General features: G+C 41.0%; 1 long non-coding RNA gene and 1 pseudogene across 1 annotated transcript; one reads left to right on the top strand and one right to left on the bottom strand.

Moving 5' to 3' along the window:
• Positions 1-681: 681 nt before the first annotated feature.
• LOC108176319 (uncharacterized) lies at positions 682-24713 on the bottom strand. Its single transcript, XR_011385716.1, has 3 exons — positions 24394-24713; positions 10379-10560; positions 682-967 (listed from the first exon to the last, which is right to left on the bottom strand). It is a non-coding gene; the product is annotated as an uncharacterized lncRNA (long non-coding RNA).
• On the top strand, positions 12873-12997 carry LOC127486054 (U2 spliceosomal RNA; annotated as a pseudogene).
• Positions 24714-26403: the final 1690 nt, after the last annotated feature.

Here is a 26403-nt window from a genome sequence, read left to right on the forward strand (position 1 = left end):
CCTCCCCTTTCCCACTACCTCTCCCCTTCCATTCACATCAAGATTCATTTTCGATTATCTTAATATACAGAAGATCATCTTAGTATACCTTAAGTAAGGATTTCAACAGTTTGCTCCCACACAGAAACATAAAGTGAAAAATAATAGATGATTTTTTTAAATGATGATGAAATCAGATCAGACCTATTGTCATGTTTAATCCCAGTGAGAGTCAAGTTGGGAGTTGATAGTTTCTTTTCTTTTTTTTTTTTTACAGAGGATCAGTTTAGTATGCATTAAGTAAAGATTTCAACAGTTTGCACCCCCATGGAAACACAAAGTGAAATATACTGTTTGAGTACTCATTATAGCATTAAATCTCAATGCACAGCACATTAAGGACAGAGATCCTACATGAGGAGTAAGTGCACAGTGACTCCTGTTGTTGACTTTACCAATTGACACTCCTGTCTATGGCATCAGTAATCTCCCTATGCTCCAGTCATGAGTTTCCAAGGCTATGGAAGCCCTCTGAGTTCTCCGACTCTTATCTTGTTTAGACAAGGTCATAGTCAAAGTGGAGGTTCTCTCCTCCCTTCAGAGAAAGGTACCTCCTTCTTTGAAGACCTGTTCTTTCCACTGAGATCTCACTCACAGAGATCTTTCATTTAGGTTTTTTTTTCAGAACACACATACCTGTGGGATTTTGTAGAGCTCCAAAAGGGTTCCAATTTCAGCAGAAAATGTTGCTGTGGTTCCTGCAATGATGGCGACTGATTTGTCTTGTTTTTTGCAGTTGTAGTTAGGGACAAATATACCCTGTCCTGAGAGCCAGTGCAGAGTGCTCCACAAAGTGAACTGATCACTGGGAAAACCATTGTAGAATTGGTAACCCAAGGACATGTTGGGGAGTAAGTGGGGATTCTTATTGATCTCCTGGATGGCAAAGTGAAAAGCCAGGACATGTTGGTAGTTCTTCCATAACCACCTATGAAGAGGTCATATTTAGGGAAAGGAGTGAGTTCTTCAGTGCAGATGTGGGAAAGAAGCAAACTGCCTATGCACACACTCATCTGCGTGAGCTTTTTAGACAAGCCTTGATGTATCCCACTATGGAATCTGAGTTTTACTCAGAGACAGAAGTCAAGATGCACTTTTTCTTTTCTGTTAGTTCTGAAAGAGTTTAAATGACAACTGATTTGCCAGTTGTTTAAATATTATCCTCTCTAACCACATTCACCTGAATTCATTTTGCATGTGCCATTTCTGCAATTTTCTACTCTGATGTATCAGCTCCTGTGAAAGAAGCTTTGTTAAATTATATTTGCTTTGGGGGCCAGCACTGTTGTGTACTGGGTGGTGCCACTGCCTACAGTGCTGGCATCTCATATGGGTCCATTTTGAGTCCCGGCAGCTCCTCTTCCAGTTCAGCACTCTGCTATGGTTTGGGAAGGTCGTGGAGGATAGCCCAAGTCTTTGGGCCCCAGCACCTGCATGGGAGACTCAGAGGAATCTCCTGGCTCCTGAGTTCAAATCAGCACAGCTCCAGCTGTTGCAACCAGCTGAGGAGTGAACCACCGGATGGAAGATCTCTCTCTCTCTCTCTCTCTCTCTCTCTCTCTCTGCCTCTCCCTCTCTGTCTCTCTGCCTCTCCTTTTCTCTCTGTGTAACTCTGGTTTTCAAATAGATAAATAAATCTTTAAAAATTATATTTCCTTTGAAAATAAGCATTTGATTAGGGGCTTTTTCCCTGTTTTATTATTAATATAAAGAGGACTGACATTGTGCATTTCAAAGACACAATTCTAAGAACATGGCACTTCCCTCCTTCCTCTTCCTTTATTCCTTTCTTTTTTTACTTTTAATTTTTTAATAACATAGTTTCAATTCACTTTATAATCACTGAACATAGTGATTATTTATAGCTACAGTTCAACAAGTATAAATAATAGATTTAGGACTTCTAAGTGACATAAACCCAAATTATATCATTTTGTTGTCCTTTTTCCTCTTCATTGAACTTCCTTAACATTTCACATTGAACATTCTATGCATTTTTTGCCAAAAAAAAAAAACTTCCTGCAAATTGCTCTGAACTTTTTTCTAATTTCTACATTTCATCCATAATTTGAATCTTATGAAAAATATCACTTCTTCATAGGTTATATGAGACTAGAGGTTTGTATTTATTCTTACGTTTCAATGTTGGGATTAATACTAATATATAATTTCACTTTATTTTAAATATTTATAAAGCATTTTATACAGTTCCCAAAAGGCATAGTTTTCCATTTAGGAAAAATGAGTTTACATGTGTGTCACACAGTATTGTGTGCATTATTCTTACATATGAAACTGGAACTTTTCTTCTATTGCCTAAATAAATGTTCCCTTTATGGAAACATTTAATCAAAAACATTTGAGCTCATATACAGGATTATTTGTTATAACTAAAGTAGATCCAACACAAAAATTAGGCTTTGAAGATCTGTCCAATGCTTACATTATTTTAAATGATAAATTAAGAGTGTTAATGATTTTTTTTTACTTTTCACCATTTTACCTTATTGCTATGATTTTCCTTTTTGAAGTGAAGTTATATTCACTCTAGAGCTATTTGTAGTACCTGCTATCAAGTGAAGTATGACCAGCTGAATTCTTTGTTTCCTAATGTAAACTTGTAAACACTGCTATAAGCTGGTAGAAAACCTTCAGAGATCATAAGCATCAAAGTGACATGTGTTGGGGCTGGCACTGTGACAAAGCGAGTAAAGCCGCCACCTACAATGCCAGCATCCCATATGAGTTCCAGTTCGAGTCCCAGCTGCTCCACTTCCGATACAGCTCTCTGCTATGGCTTGGGAAAGCAGTAGAAGATGGCCCAGGGTCTTGGGGCCCTGCACCCATGTAGGAGGCCCAGAAGAAGCTCCTGGCTCCTGGCTTTGGATCGGTGCAGCTCTGGCCATTGCAGTCATCTGGGAAGTGAACCATCAGATGGAAGACCTCTCTCATTCGCTTGTTTGCTCTCTATTTCTCTGCCTCTGCCTCTCTATAACTCTGCCTTTCAAATAAATAAATAAGTCTTCAAAGAAAAAAGTCCTCTTTAAAAAAAATGTGGCAGGGCTGGTACTGTGGCACAGGGGATTAACACCCTGGCCTGAAGCACTGGCATCCCCTATACTGAGATCCAGTTGCTCCACTTCCAATTCCGCTCTCTGATATGGCCTGGGAAAACAGTTGAGGATGGCCCAGGTCCTTGGGGCCCCGGCCCCATGTGGGAGACCTGGAGGAAGCTCCTGGCTCCTGGCTTTGGATCACTGCAGCTCCAGCCATTGCAGCCAATTGGGGAGTGAAACATCGGATGGAAGACCTCTCTCTCTCTCTCTTTCTCTCTTTCTCTCTTTCTTTCTCTCTGCCTCTCCTCTCTCTGTGTAACTCTGACTTTCAAATAAATGAATAAGTCTTTTTGTTAAAAAGTGACATATGCAGCCTTATTCCCCACATGGCACCAAAGCCCATAACAAGGTTGTTTTACCAGGGCCAATCTTTCCAGTACCAGATAATAAAGTGAATACTTCTCTAATCAATCACCCTGCCATAAACTTGCAGAGATTCAGAATATAAGAAGTAATATTCAAGATGGCTAGAGAGGGCCAACATTTGCTCCATGACAGAAAATAAAAAACCAGAACAAAGGAAGGACCACATTTCCAGGGCAGCAGGCCTGGAGCTATGCTCCCTCAACACAATCTCAGGAAATTCTCTTAAGCTTTTCTGTGTTGGAGCCAACTGGAAGTAGCCAATACACAATCCCAGAAAACCAGAACTTAGGAAGTCCCCTTCTGCATCTCTTACTACTTGGTGCTTTGTTCCCCAGGTTCCAGGTCTCAGCTGCACCCAGTAGCACCAGAACTGCAACTATTGATAAGCCCTGGGAGTACCTTGCTTTTCCTGTGGGACCTGGGAAATGCTCTATTTCCATTGCACTGATGGAAGTCCTTGGCTGACAATGTGTAAGCCTCACCACAACCTACACTTTTACTCTGGGACCTATGAAAGATATCCTTCCTGCTCAGCAACTCCAGTACTGAGATTGTTAGTACTATAGTTCTTAGATCACCTGTAAACAGCCTGCAGGACCATGTGAAATGCTGCCTGCATTTAACTGCATGGTCCCTTTCAAATTTCCCAGTGCTAGAAGTAGAGCTTTTGGTGCTATAAGCCCCACTATTACCCACACACTGCCAGGAAACACGGGAAATGTCTACTCACATCACCCAGTTACAGGGACAAAGCTACTGGTGCCAAGTTCCAGCAAGTCTGGGACAAGGGAAAGACATATGTGTCCCTCCCAATCTAAAAAGGTAGGACTGACATCACAAACTCTACTACAATTCACAGCTTACTCTGGGGCCTGAAGACAGACACATTTGGAAGCTCAAACCCACTACAAAATCTTACCACTACCCCCATGAACTGCTGCAGACTGGATAACTGTAGGATTTGTAGACACTGCTGACATTGGTCATAGCTGAAGAGATCACTTAGAGATTACAATCCTGGGCTAACCAAGAACCAAAGCCAGAGTAACAACCACACAGCTGACATTCCACATCCCATCTAAACAAACTGCTGATCATGAGAGTAGGTTTTTGAAACAATACAATCATAAAAACCATAAAAAGGCCAGTGTGATATGTAGGATATCAGTAAGTAACAAACATTTGTTGTTACAGGAATAATTAAAGGAAAAAGCCATGGGGCACTTCCTGAATGCAATAATAATTGGAAGCCTCCTAGGTCTTTTTTTGGGGGGACAGGCAGAGTGGACAGTGAGAGAGACAGAGAGAAAGGTCTTCCTTTTGCCATTGGTTCACCCTCCAATGGGCGCCATGGCTGGCATGCTGCAGCCAGTGCACTGCGCTGATCCGAAGACAGGAGCCAAGTGCTTATCCTGGTCTCCCATGGGTTGCAGGGCCCAAGCACTTGGGACATCCTCCACTGCACTCTCGGGCCGCAGCAGAGAGCTGGCCTGGAAGAGGGGCAACTGGGACAGAATCCAGTGCTCTGACCAGGACTAGAACCCAGTGTGCTGGCATCACAAGGCAGAGGATTAACCTATTGAGCCATGGCGCCGGCCAGCCTCCTAGGTCTTGAAAGAGATATGATCATCCAGATAAAGGACGTTTAACCCTGAACAGACTCAAACTATAAAGACTTTCCACAAGGAATGTTGCAATCAAATTGTCAAAAGCTAATAATAGGGGGCCAGCACTATGTTGCAGTGGGTTAAATACCTGTCCTGAAGCACTGGAATCTCATATGGGCACTGGTTCTAGTCCCAGCTGCTCCTCTTCTGATATAGCTCTATTCTATGCCCTGGGATAGCAGTAGAAGATGGCCCAAGTTGTTGGGCCCCTGCACCCATGTGGTTGACCCAGAAGAAGCTCCTGGCTCCTGGCTTCAGATGGCCTCACCTCTGGCCATTGCGGCCATCTAGGGAGTGGGCCAATAGATGGAAGACCTTTCTCTATCTCTTCCTCTCACTGTCTGTAACTCTACCTCTCAAATAAATAAATAAAAAATTTTCAAGAAGAGAAGAGAAGGGAAGGGAAGGGAAGGGAAGGGAAGAGGAGAGGAGAGGAGAGGAGAGGAGAGGAGAGGAGAGGAGAGGAGAGGAGAGGAGAAGAGAAGAGAAGAGAAGAGAAGAGAAGAGAAGAGAAGAGAAGAGAAGAGAAGAGAGAAAACATACCCAGGGCCGGTGCTGTGGTGCAGTAAGTTAATCCACCACTGCAGCACTGGCATCCCATATGGGCGCCAGTTCTAGTCCCGGCTGGTCCTTTTCTGATCAAGCTCCCTGCTATGACCTGGGAAAGCAGTAGAAGATGGCCCAAGTGCTTGAGCCCCTGCACCCATGAGGGAGAATAAAAAGTTGAAAAAGATATTAGATACAAATAGAAAGAAAAAATGATCAAGAGTAGATGTACTCATATCAAGTAAAAACAGATTTCAATCCAGAAATTAAAAAAAGAGACAAAGATGATTATATATTAATAAGAGGATTCATGGAGCAAGAAGAAATAACAACATATAGGCATATATAATAAAAAACAAATATATAAGGCAAATATTATTATAAGTAAATGAGATAGATTGCAATACAATAGCAGTGATACACTTCAATATCTCACTGTCATCAATAGGCACATCATCTAGCCAGAAACTCCACAAAGGTATATAAGAGAGCCAAAGCATGGAGCAAATGAATAACTCAGGCATTGATAGAACATTTTAATTAAATACCACAAGAATATACATTCTCCTCATTAGCACATCAAACACTGTCCAGGATAAACCATACATTAGGTGACAATCAGCTCTCAGAATTTACATATACAACATAGCTCCCTGCTATGACCTTGGAAAGCAATAGAAGATGGCCCAAGTTCTTGGGCCCCTGCACCCATGAGGGAGACCTGGAAGAAGCTCCTGGCTACTGGCTTCAGATCAGCACAGCTCCAGCCATTGCAGCCATTTGAGGAGTGAACCAAAGGAAGGAAGATCTTTCTTTCTGTCTCCTCCTCTCACTGTCTGTAACTCTACCTCTCAAATAAGCAAATAAAATCTTAAAAAAAAAGAAACTATAACCAACCCTACATTATCTATAAGAAACTCACTTCACAGGTAAAGATACACATTAACTGAGAGTAAAGGGTTGAAAAAGATATTAGATACAAATAGAAAGAAAAAATGATCAATGGTGGGCAGAATCACTGTATTCCTAAAGATGTACTTTTGAAATACATGAAGTTAAAATAAAATAATGGTTCTCACTTAGGAAAAAAAGACACTGCTTGGGATTCCTACAACCCACTTTAGAGAACCAATGTTTGAGCCATGGTTCTCCTTCTGTTTCCAGCTCCCTGCTAATGTACACGCTAGGACGCAGCAGTGATAGCTCAAGTACTTGGGTCTCTGCCATCCTGGATTGAATTCTGAGCTGCTTCTATGGCCTGGCCCAGCCCTGGCTGTTGCTGGCATTTGAGAAGTAAACCAGAAAATGGAAGATATCACTTCTCTCCTGTCTCTGTTTCTCTGCCTTTCAAAGAAAATGAAAATAAATAAAAAATATATAATAATTTTGTAAAAAGAAATCTCATTCACATTACCTTCAAAAAAATTGAATATTTAGGAATAAATGAAACAAAAAAGGTAAATTTATCTAGAATGAAACTAATAGTGAAATTTATTAAACACTTATGAGAGGCATCATGAAGGACACAAAAAATGGAAGGATATCCCTTGTTCATGGATTGGAATAAATGATAGTGTTAAAATGCTATCTACATTGCCAGTGCTGTAGCTCAACAGGCTAATCCTCCACCTTGCGGCACCGGCACACCGGGTTCTAGTCCCAGTCGGGGTGACAGATTCTGTCCCGGTTGCCCCTCTTCCAGGCCAGCTCTCTGCTATGGCCCGGGAGTGCAGTGGAGGATGTCCCAAGTGCTTGGGACCTGTAACCCATGGGAGACCAGGAGAAGCACCTGGCTCCTGCCTTCAGATCAGCGTGGTGCACCAGCCACAGCGCGCCGATTGTGGCGGCCATTGGAGGGTGAACCAACGGCAATGGAAGACCTTTCTCTCTGTCTCTCTCTCTCACTGTCCACTCTGCATGTCAAAAAAAAATGCTATCTACAGATTCATTGCAATCCCCATAAAATTCTGGCGACTGAATAAAGAGTGGAAGAGGAAAGAGGAAGAGGCATTACTATTCTTAAAGGAATTATTTTTTTCTGATTCCACTTACAAATCTTGATGCAATCATTTCACAGAATACATTAGTGAATGCAATATATTATAGTGTCAGATTATGCTATATACATGTTTTAGATATTTATTTGGTACAACTAAAGTGAATAACAGTGCATATTTATCAAACATTTTAGAAACAAAGGACAGCTTTTAGGAACCAATGATAAAGTAAGATTGAATCTAGAATCCAATTTCTAAAGGCAAAAGAATATGCTGGCTCAAACTCAGGACTTTTTTCTGATTGTTTAAATTATAGATAATGCCAATGGTACAACTAATACCCAGAACATTGAGGAACAAATAATATTCTTTGCCTGCTATGAGCAACCAGAAAGATCTTAATGCCAAAAGTAGACTTAGTTATTAAGATATTAGGATAACTGTATACTAGGCATTGTTATAAGCTCTGCCATGGATAAAGTGTGAAAATAATGTGCACCCAAAAAGCTCAGTCAAAAAGATCACAAACACATGAATCAGTTTACAGAAAATGTCCATAATAGGCAGCTCCACAGAGACCAAGGATGGATTAGAGTTATCCAGTGAAGGAGGGAAGGTCAGAGGGATGGGGGTGCACTGAAAATAGGTATGGAGAATTTGAAAGTCTCCCAGTTGATCAGCAAGCATTTGGCAATAAGCACTGAAAGTTTTATGAAACGGCATACCTCATGACCTATTAATTAGCCTAATTATCTCAGTAAGAAAAAAATGCAAGCTTTATTAACTAAAAATGATCATTATATATTACTCATAATCACACACAATTAGTGATTTCCTAAATATACAACATTGAGTAAACAGGTGTGCATTATTAACATAAAATAAAACTTGGTTGGCATGGAAACAGTAACAATATCCATCAGTTATAGGGAAATACATTCATGATATATTGTTAGGTTTGCAAGCATAATAGAGGAGAAACTGAGTCTGCCTGTAACAGGGCTTACCTTGGTTGAGGCCTAGAACATTCTAGGACACAACAAGCACATGATGGTTGGCACTCTTCAGCACACAGGGAGGGTGGCCAGACATGTTTTGGGCTGGAGAACATAAGGCAGAGTGCAGAGTTTGGCCTCTAAACTTGTGACATAAACAGAACTCTCCTCTGGGACTCATGAACAAGGCAGGTCCTCACTTTCCCTACACAGAACCCCACCACTGGCAGAATGTAAACAGAAATCAGCTGCCACCTAAGCAGAGAATCCACAAGCATGAAACGTTTTCCAACACAAGTGCCATTTCACTTTGGGACTAGCAATGAACAAAATACAAAGAGGTAAGGAAACTCAAAGAGAAACACTGAAAAAGAACAAGAATGTGATGGTACTGTTAGGAGAAAATACAAGGTGTGATTCTGACCCAAAGATCAGCACCCCCACTTTCTCACTAGCACAGCACAACCTGCAGAGGTAACAAGTGTTACACACCAAGAAAGAACTGACAAGGACAGACTCACATCATTTAAACAAACTGCACACTGCAAAACTCTCTCCTAACACATAAGCATGTGGATCTCAGGGTCGACTGAGAGGCCAACTCCACTGTTGGCACCAGCAAAGTGTGCAGACACAGGCCTTCTACTAAGCCCCTCCTTAGGCACAAACACAGTGTTCCATTAACAGAAAGACACACCACTGATGCAAAGCTCAGAATGCATGCTGTTTCTGCATTGTTCCTGGAGAAGAAAATGTCAGATTCCAAGAAGAAGCCATTAAACACATATGGAAGATTATTTCCCTTGCTTCTGATTTTCAGGATGAGGGTCCAAATGCCTCTAGTGTAGTAGGATTTAATTATTAATCTGTGAGGGCACAGGGTCTGCCTCATGGCTTCAAGTCACAGACAAAATGAGTATCACTCTTGTCATCAGTGGCTACCTAGACGGAGGCCCTCCCGACATTGACCTCAGGACATGGTCTTAGAACTCCAGTGTGCTCCCTCCAAAGGTGCTAGCAACAGAGGACTTGAGCTCCTAACCATCTGACTCCAAGAACCCCAGGGCTTAATCATAGATAGCTGGCCAATGGAATAGGTACAATAATCTTAATGCCTTGCCTATGTATCTGAAGGAGTCAGAAAGCAAATGGAATTGAAAGGTAGTGAAACATGAAAGAAAGGAGAGGACCTTAGCTTTCATGGAACTGTGTTTCTGCCATTCTGTGCAGAATTGTCAGAAGCCTCAAGAGATACTGAACACATACAGACATGAGCATGTACTCAAATGCAGGCATAACAACGCTTAACAGATATAGAATATCTAACATATAATGGATAGGAGTGAAATTGACATTTTGAGATTCAATGATTATTTACAGCCCTTGGATTACTGTTGAGGAACAGTGGGTTTTTCCCCTCATATTATTTGTTGAATTCTTTATGTACTGTAGGATTAATCTTATGAGTATAAAGAAAATTGAAAATAGGTTTGTAGAATTAGTAGTAGGAATGGGAAAGGGAAGAGGAAGAAGAGTGAGAGCACAGGGGGGAGGGAAGGATTACTATTCCTGATTCTGCATATATGAAATGCATGAATATGTCTACCTTAAATAAAACTTTAAAAGCACAGATACACACACCTTGAACTTACCAAGATGCCACCACTTTGTACTCAGGCTTGAGTAAAAAGGATAATTGGATCATCTCTCTTTCTGGTTCCATGTAGTACAGGGGAAAAAACACTCCCAGCACTAGGTCTCCATCTCTGAAGACACTTGGCTTCAGGTAATCAAGGCAGTTCTCATCATTCTTGACCTGTGAATTAGATAAAGCCTGCAGGAGTAGGTAGAGAAAAATCAGAGGCAATGACATGTCACTGTCTCCCCAAACTATAGTGAGAGCCCTGAGTCTCAGCTGAGAGGAGGAGACACAGGGCTGGATCAGGTCTGAGGGCTCATCAATCAGCAGTGACAGTGGAGCTCTGTGTAGAGCACAGCTGACTCCAGGTATTGACGAGTGTCCTCTGCCTGTAGGAACCTGTGTGCCAGTCTGGTGAGCTAGACCAGAGCACAGCTAGAAGCAGAATGCAGAGTTCAAAGCAAGTCACAGTGCTGAGACCTGGCTGTGAGTGTCCTGTGATCAGAGCTGCTCTGGGTTCCCTGTATTTTCAATGCTTCCCATTTGTCTCATCCAGAAACTCAGGGGATCCACCTGCCTGAGGCACTGCACCTGTTGCCCTCCATTATGGGGGAAAACCCTTTTGAAAAACATGTTTTGCATTTGTCTACCTCCCTTGCCTCTAGGGTTGCATCATAGTCCAACAAGGCTTTGGCAATCATTGCATCCTGGAACGGCATCCCTGTTAAACAGTGTGCACAGTGGCCAAGAGTTGTGTGAATAGACAGCTTTCATAGATTTGGCAGGGTTAGAAAAAGTTTGTGTTGGAATGACAAAAACACCCAGCTGCATCTTCCCACATGATACTGTTGACAAAAGATGAAGGGTTGACATCAGTCACAATGACCTTTCATGCACCACAGGAATCATCATTACCATGTCTGATGTCACTCCCAGGGCCATAATATCCTGCTGCCAAAAAAAAAAAAAACGGGCTTCCTGATTAATATGTGAATAATCCACATTCCAGAGAGAGGTGGAAGTTCATCCCCCACACCTACCCCTCCACACAGCTGAGCTCCCCACCCTTAAGCCTGATGCTCTCCCCATTGAGAAGCTTGAACCACCAAGCTCTCAGCATCAGTGGTTTCAATGTGACAACTGAAAGGAACCACGTTAGTTCTCAGCCACTTAATTCCTGTGGTCATATCTATTTTCTCCCAGTTTTCAGAGAAAACAATAGAATGCCTAACGTGTATTTTCATTTTGAAATTCATTACTTTAAATTATGTAGATGTGTGTCTATAAGAGAATGATTTGATATCTGTACACACTGAAAATGGGAATGCAAATGTCCCTTTCACATACAAATTTCACATCCTTTAGTTGGAACTGCTGGATAGTATGAAGGTTCTATATTTAATTTTTAATCATACAATTTTCATTACATCGACACTAGATTACCTTCCTACCTGCAATTTGAAAGCATTCCCTTTTCTCCTCATCCTTGTTAACAATTATTTCTTCTGCATTTTTCAAATATTTATTTTATTTATATGAAAGGCAGGGTTACAGAGAGGGAGTCGGAGAGAGAGAAAGAGAGAGAGAGATCTTCCATACACTGGCCACAGTATAATTCCATATGATGAGCACAATAGCTAGGGCTGAATCAATCCAAAGCCAGAAGCCAGGAACTTCTTCCAGTCTGATCTCCAATGTAGGTGGCAGGGGCCCAAGCACTTGGAACATCTGCTGCTTTCTCAGGTCATTAGCAGGGAGTTGGATTAAAAGTGGAGCAGCCATGTCTGAAACTGATGCCTATATGAGATGCTGGCATCAAAGGCAGTAGTTTAACTGCTGTGCTACAATGCCAGCCATGCTTTTGTGTTTTTTATAATATCCCTTCTAACAGGTTTGAGGTGAAACCTCCTTATAGCTTTAGTTTGCATCTCTTTGATGATTAGTGGTGAAGAGCATTTATCCACATACCTATTGATCATTTATAGGTCTTGTATTGAGAAATATCTATTCAAGTCTTCGCAAACTTTTAGTTCATTTAGTTGCTTCCTTGCTATTGAGTTTTGGAGTACCATTTATTTTTTTTTTCCTTTTAAGATTTATTTATTTGAAAGGCAGAGTTACAGAGAAGCAGAGGCAGAGAGAGGTCTTCCATCTGCTGGTTCAGTCCCCAGAAGGCCACAATGGCCAGAGCTGCACCAATGCACAGCCAACAGCCAGGAGCTTCTTCCGAGTCTCCCATGCACATACAGCAGGCCAAGGATTTTGACCATCTTCTACTGATTTCCCAGGCCATAGCAGAGAGCCAGATTGGAAGTGAAGAAGCCAAGACTTGAGTCAGCACCCACAAGGGATGCCAGCATGCCAGGTGGTGGCTTTACCCTCTATGCCACAGTGCTGGCCCCGCACTCTACTTTTTAACCCTCTCTTCGCCTTCCCTCCTACCTTCTTTCCTTCTCTTTTGCTTGTTTTTAGTTTTTCAGGTAACATATTTTAAATTTATATTACACATCACTTCTCGGCCTTTTGGCTAAGATCAAGTGTACTATCTGTTCTTATCAGTTTAAATTTACACTACAGTAAAAAAGCTTATTACTTTGCAAAATAAGAAGTTTAATAAATAAAAAGACCCTGGTTTAGTGGGAATAGACAATGGCCATAAACAGTTATTGAATGGGAAAATGACCATTTCTCCAACATAGAGTAAAATTTTAAGTAATCACAGATCATTAAAACTATAGTAGTATCACAATTTTAACCATTGGTTTCTCCCAGGTATAAAACAAAATTTTACATATATATATATATGTATATATATATATATAGATGCAACGATACTGATACACACAGACATTTCTTACTTTTTTTCTTTTTCTTTTAATTTTAGCTCCCACATAAAAGAGAACATATGGTATTTGTCTTTCTGGGTCCAGCTTAGTTCACTCAACATGATGTCCTCCAGTTGTGTGTATTTTGCTGCATATGATAGAATTTCATTACTTGTTGTACAAAATATACAAATATACAAACGCATATGTATATAAGATGTATATAAAATATACAAATGTATATTTTCTTTATCCATTCATTGGATGACCAACACCTTGGTTGATTTCACTTTTGTCTACTGTGAACAGAGCTGCTATGAATGTGGTGATGCAGGTATCTCTTTGATGCACAGTGTTCAAGTCATTTGGGTATATTCCCAATAGTGGAATTGCTGGATCATATGCCAAGTCTATTTCTAGCTTTGTAAGAAATTTTCACACTGTTTCCCACACTGGTTGAACTAATTTACATCCCCCTAATCACTATATAAGTGTCCCTTTTGTCCATATCCTCTCTAGCATCTGTAACTCTCTGTTTTGGAATTTAGCCATTCTGACAGGGGTGAGGTCATATCTCATTATGGTTTTGACTTGCATTTTCTGATGGCTACTGAGGTTGAGCATTTTCTCATATATTTTTTTTGGCCATTTGTATTTCTTTTTTTGAGAACTGTCTATTGAGGTCCTTAGAACCCTTCCCAACTGGATGGGTTTTGTTCTTGTTGAATTTTTAAGTTGCTGGTATATTTGGGCTATTAATCCTTTGTCACATAGGTGGCTTGCAAATAATTTTTCACATTTTGTTGGATGTCTCTTAACTCTATTGATCATTTCCTTTCCCATGCAAAAGCTTTCTATTGGTTGCTTCTTCACTGTATTGTCTGTTCTTTTGAAAATTTTGAGATAGAAGGAATCTTCTTTGTTTTTTGTCTTACTCTTGTTATAGCTTTTCACGCTTATCCTACAAATCATTTCCAAGACTAATGTATGCAAATTTCACTGATAGTACCTTCTAGTTTTGCATCTACATAGAGAAGATGATAGCATAATTTTTGAACATGCTATTTACACTATGGATGTAAAATATGAATGTGAGTATACTTAAATACAACTGACTTCAGTTTAAAATGGTTAAGATGACAGACTAGGGAGGAAGCTTGCTGCTCTAATCTATGAGAAGATAGTTTTTAAAAAGTGGAGAGAGTACAGTCACAGGGAAGAGTTAGAAAACAGCAGAGAAAACGCCACACAAATTAGACGGACACAGCAGACCTACATGGAGGGTGTGGATGCACATAAAAAAGGACTCCAGCAGCCAAGAGCCTCCATACCAGCTTTGTATAGAGAGATGAGACCAGACTGCAGTAGCCCAAGCCACTGGTGATAAAGCTGCAGGAAAATCCTGGAGGGAATCCTGATTGCAGCTCTGTGGCAGATAGTGTTCCTGCTTAACTAGAGGAGAAACAAAGGAGGAAGGGGCATGTTTTTCTCTCAGATCACTCTGCAAGAGTGTCCTGTAAGAAGCCAATAGAGAGTGGGTGCAATTTTGGACATACATAACAGCTGCACCAGCCCATGTCCATACCCAGAAACCAGCTGAGTGGAGATGCCTGAGTCTGGCAGGGAGGACTGACAGGCACCTGGGTGCTTGAGACTGTGGGAGGCTTGTGTGCCAGAACTGAGAAAACACTGAGGCCATGTGGGAAGGCTCAGGGTGTGACTGGGACTTTTGGCAGTCACTGTGAGAGGATCCACACACTCAGGGCTCCCTGGTTCCCTGGTGAGGGACATTGCTGGGAAATCTGCTTACACTGAGGACTGCACAGATCCTTTGTGTGGCCCTTGTGGAAGTGAGACAAATATTATACACACTGCGGCTAGCACCCAGCACTGGTCTCCTTTGAGGAGATTAAGGGAGCTGAATCTACACCAACAGCACAGAACATACCTCCCCTCTGATAACAAAGTTTTACCATGCCAACCTAGGTGTCACCTGAAAACCTCTTCAACCTAGAGCACTGAACAGAGCTCCTTGGCCACAGCCAAATCATACCTTTAGGTATTTGCTGCAAGCAGACATTCCATTCATGCAAAAGACATAGTCCAAACATAAAAGCTGCTGCAGTGAAAAAAAAAAAAACAAAAAAGAAACCAACTAGTATCTCCACAAATCCCAAATAACAAATGTATCAAGAAATAAGAATAAGGAACACAACATGACACCCCAAAAGAATACAACACTTCAATACTAGATTGTGAAGATGATGAGTTTTAAAAAATGCCAGAAATAAAATTCAAAAAATGTATCATAGGATTACTTAAAAGTAATCTAAAAAAATGCACAAACTAGTGAAAACTGTACATGACGTGAAAGAAAATTTCTCCCACAAAATTGAGATCTTAAGAGAAAGCAAAATGAAATCTCGGAAATGAAGAATTTACAAAACAAAAAAATGCAATAGAAAGCCTTAACACAATTGGTGAAGCAGAAGAAAGAATATTTGACACAAAAGAAAAATAGCAGGAAATTATACAGTCGAACAAAAAAAACAAGAAGAGGAAATTAGAAAACTAAAAAACATTATTGGGAATCTACAGGATACTATCAAGCAACACAACATACAGGCTCTAGGAGTTCTTGAAGTCATGAAAAGAAAGGTCTAGAAGGCCTCTTTAAGGGCTGGAAGTGTGACGTATCAGGTACAGCTGCTACCTACAGTGCCAGCATCCCATATGGGCACCAGTTCAAGTCCCAGCTGCTCCACTTCTGATCCAGCTCTCTGCTATGGCATGGGAAAGCAGTACAAGATGGCCCAAGTGCTTGCACCCCTGTACCTGCATGGAAGATGTGGAAGAAGCTCTAGGTTCTTTGCTTCAGATTAGCACACCTTCTGCCATTGCGGCCATCTGGGGAGTGAACCAAGTATCTCCACAAATGCCAAACAATAAATTCAACAATGCAAGAAACAAGAATAAGGAAGACAACATGATGCTCCCAAAAGAACATGACACTTTAATACAAGATTATGAAAGATGGTGAGATAGAAGAAATGCAAGAAACGGAACTCAAAAAATTGATGATAAGAATACTTAGAAGTAACAAAAAACAGACACACAAACTACTGAAATAAACAGGACATGAAAGAATGAAAATGAAATCTTAAGGAGGAATCAAAATAAAATCAGGAATTCAGTGCAACATGAAATTGAGATATTGAAGAGAAATAAAATGAAATGAAGAATTCAATAGAACAAATAAAAAACATATTGGAGAGCCTTAAAAACATAATCAATGAGGCAGAAAAGAGAATAGTGAACTTAGAAGACAGAGCACAGGAAAGTATACAGTCAAACCAAAGAAAAGAAGAGGAAATTTGAAATCTAAAAAATATTGTTGAGAATCTATAGGATACCATTAAAAAACAACAACATTTGGGTTCTAGGAGTTCCTGAAGACATGGAGAGAGAGAAAGCATTAGAAGGCATTTTTAGTGATGCACTAGCAGAAAACTTCCCAGGTTTGGAGAAAGAGACATCCAAGACGAGGAAGACCACAGAACTCCCAATATATATCAACAGAAAAGATCCTCACCACGACACATTGTAATCAATCTCACCGCAGTGAAACATAAAGAAAAGATTCCTTTTTTTTTTTTTTGGACAGGCAGAGTGGACAGTGAGAGAGACAGAGAGAAAGGTCTTCCTTTGCCGTTGGTTCACCCTCCAAAGGCCACTGCAGCCGGTGCGCTACAGCCTGCGCACCACGCTGATCCGAAGACAGGAGTCAAGTGCTTATCCTGGTCTCCCATGGGGTGCAGGGCCCAAGCACCTGGGCCATCCTCCACTGCACTCCCTGGCCACAGCAGAGAGCTGGCCTGGAAGAGGGGCAACTGGGACAGAATCCGGTGCCCCAACTGGGACTAGAACCCAGTGTGCCGGCGCCGCTAGGCGGAGGATTAGCCTAGTGAGCCGTGGTGCCGGCCATAAAGAAAAGATTCTAAAATTTGCAAGAGAGAAACACTAGATTACTCTTAGAAAATCTGTAATTAGACTCAGCAAATTTCTCATCAGAAACCCTGCAGGCAAGGTGTGAATGGAAATATGTACCCAAGTCCTAAGAGAAAAAAAAAATCTGTGAATGAAGGTAAAATAAAGACCTTTCAGAGTGGACGGTGCTGCAGCTCACTTGGCTAAACCTCTACATCTGGCACCAGCACCCGGGGTTCTAGTCCCGGTTGGGGCACTGGATTCTGTCCTGGCTGCTCTTCTATTCCAGCTCTCTGCTGTAGCCCGGGAAAGCAGTGGAAGGTAGCCCAGGTGCTTGGGCCCTGCACCCACATGGGATACCAGGAGAACGAACATGGCTACTGGCTTCAGATCAGCACAGTGTGTGGGCTGCAGCACAGTGGCCATAGCAGCCATTTGGGGGGTGAACAAACAGAAAACGAAGACCTTTCTCTCTTCTCTGTCTCTCTCTTTCACTGTCTAACTTGGCCTGTGGGAAAAGAAGATGTTTCATAGCAAATAGAAAGTGAAAGAAATTGTCAACACCCAGAGTGTCTTGGCTTTCCATGCCTGAAATACTCTCATGGGCTTTTCAGCCTGATCCGCATGCCTTAAGGGCTGATTCTGAGGCCAGAGTGCTGTTTAGGACATCTGCCATTTTATGGGTCTGCTGTGTATCTCACTTCCCATGTTGGATTGTTCTCTCCCTTTTTATTCTATCAGCTAGTATTTGCAGACACTAGTCTTGTTTATGTGATCCCTTTGGCTCTTAGTACTATCATTATGATCAATTGTGAACTGAAATTGATCACTGGGACTAGTGGGATGGCATTGGTACATGCCACCTTGATGGGATTGAATTGGAATCCCTGGGAAAAAAACACCTAAATGAAAGATCTCCATGAGTGAGATCCCAGTGGAAAGAATGGGTCATCAACAAAGGAGGTACCTTTCTCTGAAGGGAGGAGAGAACTTTCACTTTGACTATGACCTTGTCTAAATAAGATAAGAGTCGGTGAACTCAGGGGGCTTCCATAGCCTTGGCAGCTCATGACAAGAGCCTAGGGTGATTACTGATGCCATAAACAAGAGTGTCAATTTGTTAAGTCAACAACAAGAGTCACTGTGCACTTACTCTCATGTAGGAGCTCTGTCCTTAGTGTGCTGTACATTGAGATTTAATGCTATAACTAGTACTCAAACAGTATTTTTCACTTTATGTTTCTGTGTGGGAAAAAACTGTTGAAATATTTACTTAATATATGCTAAACTGATCTTCTGTATATAAAGAGAATCGAAAAGGAATCTTGATGTGAATGGAAGGGGAGAGGGAGTGGGAAAGTGGAGGGTTGCGGATGGGAGGGACGTTATGGGGAAAAGCCATTGTAATCCATAAGCTGTACTTTGGAAATTTATATTCATTAAATAAAAGTTTTAAAAAAAAGAAAAAAAAAGAAATTGTAAACACCCATCCAGCCCTGCAAAAGATGCTTCAAGATGTGTTGCACACAGAAAAACAAAAAACATTATCATCAATACGAAAGAAGGAAAAGGAAGAAAATCTCTCAGTAAAAGATCACAGGAAGTTCAAAGCATATTTTCGAAATATCTTTGGGAAAATGGCAGAGCAAAGTCACTACTTATCTATAGTCACATTGAATGTAAATGGCCTCAGCTCTCCAATTAAAAGACACAAAATGGCAGAATGAATTAAAATAAAAAACCCATCTATTTGCTGCTTACAAAAAACACATCTTTCCAACAAAGGTGCATGCAGACTGAAAGTGAAAGGTTGGAAAAAGATATTCCATGCCAACAGAAACCAAAAAAGAGCTGGTGTAGCCATCTTAATATCAGACAAAATAGACTTTAAGCAAAAACTGTTAAAGAGACAAAGATAGGCACTCTATAATTATTAAGGGATCACCAACCCTGATCTTGTTTAGACAAGGCCATATTGAAAGTGGAAGTTCTCTCCTCCCTTCAGAGAAAGGTACCTCCTTCTTTGATGGCCCATTCTTCCTGCTGGGATCTCACTCACAGAGATCTTTCATTTAGGTCATTTTTTTGCCACAGTGTCTTGACTTTCCATGCCTGAGAAACTCTCCTGGGCTCTTTAGCCAGATCCAGTGCCATAAGGGCTGATTCTGAGGCAAGAGTGCTGTTTAGGGCATTTTCCATTCTATTAGTCTAATGTGTATCCTGCTTCCCATGTAGGATCTTTCTCTCCCTTTAAATTCTATCAATTATTACCTTCAGACACTGCTCATATTTTTGTAATCCCTTTGACACTTAATCCTATCTTTTTGATCAATCATGAACTTAAACAGATCATTTTAACAAGTAAGATGGCATTGGCACATGCTACCTTGATGTGAATGGATTAGGCTCCCATGGCAGATACCTGTGCAGGTACCCGTGCCTTCCACATAGGTCCACCAAGTCCCTCTAATTACAGAGGAGTGTCTTCTGCCATTTTTTCCTAATTCTTCTCTGAGACTACACTATCTTCACTTTTTTTTTTTTGACAGGCAGAGTTAGAGAGAGAGACAGAGAGAAAGGTCTTCCTTCTGCTGGTTCACCCCCAAAATGGCCACTATGGCCTGCGTGCTGTGCCAATCTGAAGCCAGGAGCCAAGTGCTTCCTCCTGGTCTCCCATGAGGGTGCAGGGCCCACGCACTTGGGCCATGCTCCACTGCCTTCCTGGGCCACAGCAGAGAGCTGGACTGGAAGAGGAGAAACCGGGACAGAATCCGGAAGCCCATCCGGGACTAGAACCTGGGGTGCCGGCACCGCAGGTGGAAGATTAGCCTAGTAAGCCACAACGCTGGCCACTATCTTCACTTTTCTTAATCTGTCTTCTCCCGGATTCAGTAAGCTCCCTCCCTATTCTGTCATCTTAGCTCCTCCTGGAGGGCGTATTCTTTAAACAACTATCATCATTTCTTCATTAATTTGAACCAAGAACTTCATAAATATTCTATAATCTTATCTTGCAAAGCCTTTTTTGACAACATACTTATTTTTCTAATATTGAGGCTACCAACTCAAAAATAGTATGTCAACTATTATTGTAATAAACATGGAAATTTCACAGTGAAGTAAACTGTGTAAATTTAAACATATATAATGTACAATATATATATATATATATATACATTTTCCTTCTGTGACACATTAAATTTGATTTCCTCAAATAATTTGATTAGTCGATTTTCATGTATACGTATGGCGAAGTTCCTAATACTGTTCTACATATGGGTAATAGATCCAAGCAAGCCAGGTTTAAAATCCAGGCAAATCCATCTACAACCAGCAGATGTACCCTGTGCTTACATGCAAGCTCTGTGATCTTGTATTTAACAATAGGCTCACAGACTGTCCTCACTAGTTGTGGCAGGCTTTCTTTGAGACATTGCTTCATTTTTCAGAGTCATTTTATGATATAAAGTGGACCCAATTTTATTTTCCCCAACAATGTCTCACAAAGCACATGAGCTATAGCATACATATATACAACATTATAGCAGACATAGCTGCTATGAGATATATCAGTAATCCACATTTCTTAGCTTTGCATACATTCCCAAAAAAAGAATATGTTTGGGTAATTTTTTTTTCCTTCCTATTCTTTGTAATGAGCTATATTAGGATATTTTATAGCGTCTCATCCTACAGTGAGAAATATTATTATTCTATGACCTCTCATTATTAAATTATAATTCAAAATGCTACACAGAGCCAAACTCACTCTCTTCAGAAAGGACAGTCTCTTCAACAAGTAGTATTGGAAAACTTTGATTTCCACATGCAGACTCTTGAAATCATTCTGCTACCTTAAAGCCTATATAAATATCAATTCATAATTGATCAAAGATCTAAACCTAAGCCCTGAAAACATCAAATTACTAGAGGAAAACATTGGGGAAACACTGCAAGACATTGACTTAGGCAAAGACTTCTTGGATAAGACCCCAGAACTACAGGCAATAAAGGAAAAGATAAGCACATGAGATTACATCAAACTAACTAACTTCTACTCAGCAAAGGACATACTCATCAAGGTAAACACAGCTTACAGAATGAGAGAAAATATCTACAAAATATACATCCAATATCCAATAAAGTATTAATATCCAGAATAGGAAAGGAAGAGGGAGGAGAAGGAAGGATTGGAGGGCAGAAATGTTGGGCAGAATCACTACATTCCTAAAGTTGTACTTGTGAAATGCATGGAGTTTGTATTCCTTAAACATAAGGTTTCTCTGGGGGGGGGGGGAAGGACCTCAAGAAACTTAACAACAACAAAACAAACAATCCAGTTAAGAAATGGAGTAAGGAATATGAACAGGCATTTTTCAAAGGATGAAATACAAATGGCCAACAAACACATGAAAAGATGCTCTGGATCACAAGACATTAGGGAAATGGAAATAAAACCCAGAGTGTGGTTTCACCACACCCCAGCTAGAATGGCTATCATCCAAACTTCGAGCAATAACAAGTTCTGGAGACTGTGTGGCAGGAAAAGTACTACAATAAACTCTTGGTGGGAATGAATGAAAAATGCTACAACCATTATGGAAGATGGTATGGGGATTCCTCAGAAAAACAATACTAGTTCTAAGATACATTCCAGCTATCCCACACGTAGGCAAACAAAGATATAGAAAGGAAATTAAATCAGCACATGAAAGTCACTTGCACTCTCATATTAGTAGCAGCTCAATGCACAATAGCTAAGCTGTGAAATCAATCTACATGTCCATCAACTGATGAATGGATGAAGGAAACACAAGATGTATATGTATATATATATATATATATATATGGTGAAATATTAATTATCAGCCATGAGAAAGAATGAAATGTGCACACTTGGAACTGGAAGTCATTAAGCTAAACGAAATAACCATACTCCCCAATCCAAAATGTCATAATTTCTTTCACATGTGTTAGTAAATATATACAGAGAGGATAAAAATTGTGTGGATCTCAGATCATTTGCTATATAGTTAAAAATATTGCTTCACTGAATCATCAAGTTAATAAAAAACATACCGCACTTTCACATGTTACAAAAGAAATTGAGGGGTGGTGCTGTGGTGCAGCAGGTTAAAGCCCTGGCCTGAAGCACCAGCATCCCCTATGGATGCCAGTTTTACTCCTGGCTGCTCCTCTTCCAATCCAGCTCTCACTATGGCTACGGCCGGCATGCTCTGCCAATCTGAAGCCAGGAGCCAGGTACTTTTTCCTGGTCTCCCATGTGGGTGCAGGGCCCAAGCACTTGGGCCATCCTCCACTGCCCTCCCGGGCCACAGCAGAGAGCTGGACTGGAAGAGCAGCAGCCGGGACTAGAACCCAGTGCCCATATGAGATGCCGGCACCGCAGGCGGAGGATTAACCAAGTGAGTCATGGTGCCGGCCCATGTTCACTGTCTTGATAATATATTCGAGGCCAGGAGTTTCTCCCTTGTGGTGTGAAGATGAGAAGCCTCCATGGACAAAATGCAGCACGTGTTGTGTCTCAAGCACAACAATATCCCACTTTGCATCTATGATCCACACCTTCTCCAGTGTTAAATAGAATTCACTTAGGAATTCGATGGTATAGAGACTCCTTACATCACCATATAGAATATGCACATTTGCTGATGAAATGTTTATCACCTCTAGGCAAGAGATTTCAGTTTCTGCATACCTTGACTTAGTGTCAGGGAGCTTTTCTGAATAGGCCAAACAGACACCTTTCTTTACCATCTCAGCTTCAATATTCTGAAGGAACTGCTCTCCTTTCATATCATTAGATATAAAGAGTACCACCGAAATCCAGCCAAACTGTGGTAGCAACGAGTGCATTCCACAGACCAGAGAGTTATCACTGTTGGCCATCTGAGAGTGATGGAAACTTGTCTCGCTCATTTAGCATGGGATCAACAGGATGATATGTGATTTGAAAGGAAAGAAAACCACCATGATCTGATGAAGATGGATTACGAGTTGTCAATCTTGGGAAGTGAGTAAAAAAAAAAAAACACTGCTCTCCAACAGGCACATCTGAACACAATGATATTGGGAAGACAATGTCCAGCATAGACACAGCCAAGTTCTATTACCTGGGATCAGAGAAAACAATGCTTCAATGCCTATTGCTTTTAGAAGAAATGTAGATCTTCATTCATAGCATGAAAGTGAGTAAGATACCCATGTATCTTCATGGCAAGCCATGGAGAGAAGGAGATATGATTTCTGGTTGCAGAATCACCAGGACATTGGTGTTTCCCACTTCTCACTGCATGTCACAAGAGGTTAACAGCCCCACTACAACTGGGATTACATGTTACCTCTGAGACAAACAACTCTTTACTGTGCTGATCTCCTGAGGGTTTGAATCCTCCTATGCTATTCCAGTCTGAGCCTGATGGTAATGGGTGCACAATGCTACCTGTTTCCCGTGGGTCTCCTTTAAGAATCTCTGAAATGTGAATGCAGATCCAGGGAGGCAGCTCAATTGGATCATGTAATTGGGTTCCTGACACCTACTTGGGAGATCTGTATTGAATACTAGGCTCCTGGCTACACCACAGCCAATCTGCACCAGCACCATGGTGGGTATTTGGTGACTAAACCAGTGAATAGGTGTACACTGTCTGCCTGAATTGTTTCTCAGTCCCTCAAACACACAAAAAGATTTAAATCTCTGAGTTGCACATGGAAAGTAAACTGGGAACCCTGTGAATGAATCTGCTACATGTGACAAAGTCAGGACTGGGCATAGGGAGAGAGTGAAATCTCATCTAACTGTAACCAAACCCCAAATATTCATTAATGATCTTTGGGATTGTCATCGTCTTCAGTGGGGTCCTAAATGGAAAATACAAGCCCAGGTCTTTATATCCCCACAACTAACATAGAGTCATCTTAGGACATCTCTGTGCTGCGGGTATTTCCTATGAAGAGTCAACAATCAACATTCCTAACAGGTGGGGATGGATACATTGGCCCTAGACAGAGATCTGGGCTGAGGCTCTCAGCATCCACTGCTCCTTCCCTTTCTCACAGCCTAACGAATTCCCCAGAATTTGTTTCAACTAAGAGTAGTATATGTGTAACTGGCTTCCACATGACCCTTGCATCAGATGTGACAGATCTGGTGGGAGATGGAAACATTTCTCACCAGAAGTCACAACCCATTTACCTGTGGGGTTTTGTACAGCTCCAGTACCATTCAAGTTTCAGCTGAAAATGCTGATGTGGTTCCAGCAATGATGGCAACCGTCTTGCCTTGTGTCTGGCAGATGTAGATAGGGATGAGATGATGCTTTCCAGTCAACCAGTACACAGTACTCCTCAGCGTGTCACTGGTAACAGAATTGTAGAGTTGGAAACTGAAGGTCAGGCAGGGGAGTAGCTGGGGGTCCTTATTGATCTCCTACATGGCAAAGCGGAAGGCCAGCCCATGTTGGTAGTTCTTCCACAGCCACCTAAAGAGAGGGGCAGCATCAGGGAGAAGGGAGAGACTATGGAATTTAGAGCAACAACACAGCCATGCCCTGATGCAACAATGGTCAGACTCAGACTTCCACTCAGTGGTTCCTCAGCTCTGGCACATGGAGGAGGTGTGAGTGAGGTTCCAAGGGCTCTAGAAGATCGTAGAAGGACCCTGAGACTCCTCTGAAGCAAACTGTGCCCATGATCACACTCACCTTCCCAAGCCCTTCAGGAAAGCCTTGATGTGTTCCAACATGCGATTTCACTTCTACTTAGGGATGGAACCCAAGAGGCAAGCATCTCTCTTTTCAGTACCTTCTGAAATGATTGAATACCATCTGACTTGTCAGTTACCCAAGCATTCAGGAGTATCTCTAATCTATTCACCAAAGCCATTTTCTTGAGACCTCTCTGTAATTTTCCAATAATGTATCAACTCTTATAGAAGCAATTTCATTCAATTATATTTGCCTTGAAAATAAGCATTTGGTTTAGAACGTCTAATTGTCAGAATATTCACAATGTTCACTCAATTTTTATTCACTCTTTTCCTATTGCTCAGGATTCTATTTTATCATTTCACATTTTATTGTTGAACATTCTCTGCATTTTTCTATCTTAAGCAAAAATAAGAGTTCTTGGGATTTGATAATGGCTCTCAAATGTTACATGCCCAAGAGAGTGGATGTTTTGTTTTCTCACAATGGATAACATTGCTCCTCTTTCTAGGAAATTTTTCTTATTTCTACATTTCATCCATAATTTGAGTGTTAAATTCATACCTGTTAAAATTATGTGGGATTAAATAAATTTATGCAATCCTCTGTTGGTTGCTATTCATTGATTCATGTGTTTGAAGGTTAAGATTAACAGACTGTCATTTCAAGTTGTGTTAAATTCATGAAATATTTTATACAATTTCTACTTGCAGTGTTTTATTTTTAGGATAAGTGCATTTTTTCTCAGTTCATATAATTGATTGCATTTGGCACACAGTTTAAAAATTCACCAACACACCAACAGTATGAAACTAAACAGCATTATAAGTTATTCCTCCCTCAGAAAAATAAAACATAAAAATAGCTACAAAAAATAGATACCTTGGAATAAATTTAACCAAGGAGGCCAAAGATCTCTATGATAAAAATTATAAAACATTTAAAAAAAGAGTAGAAAACCTTAAAAATGGAAAATTCTCCCAGGTTCATGGATTGGAAGACTCAATATCTTCAGAATTTCCACACTACTGAAAGCAATTTACAGGTTCAATGTAATCCCAATCAAAATAACAATGACATTCTTCTCAGATCTAGAAAAGAAATGCTGCTAAAAGTTATATGGAAACACAAGATACCCCAAATAGCTAAAGCAAACCTATACAACAAAAACAAAGCACAAGACATTGCAATACCAGATTTCAAGAATTAACACAGGGGATTTATAATCAAAACACCCTGGTATTGGGCTGGAGCTGTGCCACAGCGGGTTAAAGCCCTAGCCTGAAGCGCTGCCATCCTACATGGGTGCTGGTTCTAGTCCTGGCTGCTCCTCTTCCAATCTAGCTCTCTGCTATGGCCTGGGAAATCAGTAGAAGATGGCCCAACTTGTTGGGCCCCTGCACCCATGTGGGAACCTGGAAGAAGCTCCTGGCTCCTGGCTTCAGATCAGCACAACTGCAGCTATGGTGGCCATCTAGGGAGTGAACCAGCAGATGGAA

The sequence above is a fragment of the Oryctolagus cuniculus genome (assembly GCF_964237555.1).
Source record: "Oryctolagus cuniculus chromosome 16 unlocalized genomic scaffold, mOryCun1.1 SUPER_16_unloc_1, whole genome shotgun sequence".
Taxonomy (NCBI): domain Eukaryota; kingdom Metazoa; phylum Chordata; class Mammalia; order Lagomorpha; family Leporidae; genus Oryctolagus; species Oryctolagus cuniculus.